This window comes from Arachis stenosperma, chromosome 3 (genome assembly GCF_014773155.1).
Source record: "Arachis stenosperma cultivar V10309 chromosome 3, arast.V10309.gnm1.PFL2, whole genome shotgun sequence".
NCBI classification, from domain to species: domain Eukaryota; kingdom Viridiplantae; phylum Streptophyta; class Magnoliopsida; order Fabales; family Fabaceae; genus Arachis; species Arachis stenosperma.
In genome coordinates this window covers 28558212-28562007 of record NC_080379.1, presented here as the reverse complement: position 1 = coordinate 28562007, position 3796 = coordinate 28558212, and positions in this window count along the sequence as shown.

Sequence of the window (3796 nt, the reverse complement as noted above, 5' to 3'; positions counted from 1 at the left end):
ACTTCTTCTTACTTGCTCTTCCTCTTTGAACAATGCCAAAATCGACAATGTTGAGAAGCTATAGCACAACCAAAAACTACATTTTAAACTAGAATGCGAGCATGATCGAAATTGAAAGGCAAGCGCAAAGATAGAAATTGGAAGGCGAGCGCCACGACCAGATCTAGAAGGCGAGCGTGATAGGATGGAGTTGGCTCCTCCATTGGTGTCAGAAGAGATGCTCAGACAGGGACAACGACGAGTAGGTGCAGTGCTAATGTGCCTAAGAAGGATGTCGCCATTCACCGCATGCATTCCTCTCTTGTACTGCTCCTCTCTTGTCAGTGATCCTTGCTCGCATTGCTCCTTTTTTGTCGATGGTCCACCACTTCTTTTGCTTCTGCTTTTTACTTGAGTCTTGATTCTTTTCTTGTTCTTGTTGTGGAATTTTTCTTTTTTATTTAGTTTATTAGTGATTACTGATTAATGCTACTATTGTTAATGAATTATGATTTTAGTGAAATTAAGGTTTAAATTAGTTTTTTTTTCTTTTTAATTTGGATCTGTTTCAATTGATAAAGTTCAATTAGGTTTTGGAAAGAAAGTTTAATTTCGATTTTTTTTCTACTTTGTGATTTTGAAGAGGACATTCGGTGATGATGGTGTGAAGGTGAGAGAAGGAAAGCAAGTGATAGAGAGTGAGAGGAAGGTAGAAAAGAAAAAAGGGAAAGGATAGGAATGGGATGGAGCTGCGATGGTAGTGGTTCATCGGTAGCTCTGTCACGGCAGACAGAGGTGCTGGTGACTAAGTTAGAGGATGGGTGAGTAAGAGGAAGTATGAGAGAAGAGAAAAGGGGGTATTGTTTGCCATATATGCCACTCTGTTTGCCACATCAGACCAAAATGTTAACAGACCTCCTTTGTTTAAATGGATGTGTAGTTTTGGCGTATTTTTAAATTATTTAAGGATATTTTGTCGATAACTAAAGGTGGGGGCATTTTTAGTAGCGTTTGAATAATTCGAGAACATTTTTTGTGGTTAACCCATCATCTAAATTATTAATTTAGCACGTTTATTATTTAAACAGTAATGTTGTAAGAATTTGGAGTTAGAAGAAGAGTGACAAGATATTTTTCTTTATTTGTGTTATTTTAATTTTATTAAGAACTTGATAATAATGCTATTTGTAATTTTATGTTAAATTTCTTTAAGATTTTATTATTTTTAATTTTAATTTGAACTTAATTTTTTAGTTTCTATTTTATTAATATGTATAAAATATAGAATGATTGAATTTTATACTTGTTTAAAAAAATTTGATTTTTCTACAGGTAAGATTAAATAAAATAAAGTTAAAAATTTTAGGGTGCGAATAAGATTAGGATTGAGATTCTCAACCCACAGGTAAAATAGAATAGGATTAAATTTTAAAAAAAAATTTCAATTTACCTATAGAATTAGAATAGAATTCAAACTCTACGCACTAGTTGAAATTGAGCCTTGTTACTAACTCAACCACAAATTTATTTGTTTCCTTCTCTAACGATTTTTAGCATTAGAACTTTTCACCCTTAGTCCAACAGATTCTTTATCATCTGAAGCAGCGTCGCGTAGGGATGGGCTTGAGTGTTATTTAGCATGCAAGAGTGAAACTGCTGCCATGGAATTAATCCATCTCTAATATCACATTTTTATAACCATGATTCCAAGCCAAGTTGAGACCGTGAAAGACTCCCCATAAGTAGTTAAACAGCAACCACCGCGCGGACAGTGTCCCAAATTGGCCGCATAACCAAGTTTAATAATTCCCACCTCATCTCACAACAACCACCACTTCATCCCAACTTTCCTTCTTGTCTAACAGACCCATCAGATCACAATTTAATGTCATTCTTATACATTAGTTACTTGGCCGAATCCTTGCTCAACACCAATGTCTTCCTAATGTTTGAAATAGATTTTAATTTTGTCTAGCTATGATCTTTCTCTTTTCTTTTTTTTATATTTATATATTTGATGCTTTAAAAATATTTTTTTATCGATAATTAATATACCAAATATATTTGAACAATTTTTTTTGTGACTTAAAAGAAAATAAACAACAAGAAAGAAAAAATAAACAAAAAACTCCTTAAGAATGACAGCCTCGTTGAATACTACTCTCAAACTCCTTCCAAGGCAACAGAACCTCCACTTGGGGAGAAAGGTCCTCATTGTAGTCTTTGCCATGATGTTTGCTACTATATTTGCATCTCTCAAGATCAACCGAAGATCAGCACGCCATTTCCAAGACATGATATCTCGAATTTTTAACACCAAAGAATCAATAAACTCAGAGCAATCCTGTAAATTATTGACCATAGTAAAAGCCTCCAGTCTATCTCACATATAATGTCTCTTTGTCCCGAGTCCCATGCTAAAAGAAAGCCTCTCCAAATAGCAAACAACTCTCCTTACAAAATGCTACGACTCTCAGTTGTTCCCAAACAGCCTCGTTGCCACCTTCCCTTCCAATCTCTGCTAACACAAGCAAAACCAACTCGAACACCATTGCCAGGATAGCTAGCATCACAATTAATCTTAAAGGTTCCCACTGAGGGAGGAATCCAAGAGCCACTAATGGTGGAGGGGATAGACAATCGTTGCAACTCAAAAATATTTCGGAGCTCCTTTTCCAAGGATAAAGCCATACCAATTACCTTGTCTATGGTCTAATGCTCATGAGGATGAAAGATCTCGTTATTCCTCGAACGCCAAATCCACAAAAGACCAAAAAAGAATCTAAAGGGGTGCTGTTTACTGTTATATAAGAACCAACTCATCAAATCCACTGGTTGATCGGAGATCCCTAAAGCTTGCCAAACTAGTTGGGCTTTTGGAAAATCCCGAATACAATGTAAAACTAATTCCTGACCTGACAAACATCGTGGACAGCTATCCGTGTGCGAAATGTCCCTCATAAAATGAAATGCAGCAGTAGGAAGAGCCTCCCGAAGACATAGCCAGGCCAAAAATTTGTGCTTTTTCGGAACATGTTGACACCAAAGCCAAAGCCAATTACCCCTATCCTCCTAACTAAACATCTTCTTACTGAGTCATAAATAACCACTACGAGCATCATAAACCTTTGAAGTCGCACCAGTCCAACACCAACCGGCCTCTGAACCAGCTTGAACATCCGGATTGTAAGAGTTAATGTTGCTATGCAGAGAGTGATTCAGAGGAGAATAGATATTCTCAAGGTTCCACTGTCCAGATGACCAAAGGTCCAAGATCCTGAGATCCGAATAAGAAATGTGAACATAATCCATCTCCTGACACAGCTGCCCCTCTCTTCTCCATTTAGAAAACCAAAAGTTCTGTTTCAAATCCCCAATGCACCAAATAAAACCTTCCTTCAAGATATCCCAGGCTCGACATATACTCTTCCAAACATAAGATTCCCTTCCTCGAGACTGACTAAAACAATCATCCTTAGAAGAATGGTGTTTCTCTGTCAACAGTAGAACCCATAGCTTGTCCGGATGGTGAAAAAGTTGCCACACTAGCTTTCCAAGAAGAGAAATATTAGCACAAAAAGGGTCTCTAATTCCCAGACCTCCAAACTTCTTAGGGGTAACCAACACTTTCCAATTAACTAGATTCAGGCCTCTACCATCAGCTTGACCCTTCCATAGAAAGTTTCACATCATGGATTCTATCTTATTAGTCACCCCTTTAGGGAAGAGAGATACTTGCATGCGGTAAGTAGGAATCATAGTCACTATTGAGTTGAGCAAACAGAGTCTTCCTGCCTTATTAAGCAATCTCCCTTTC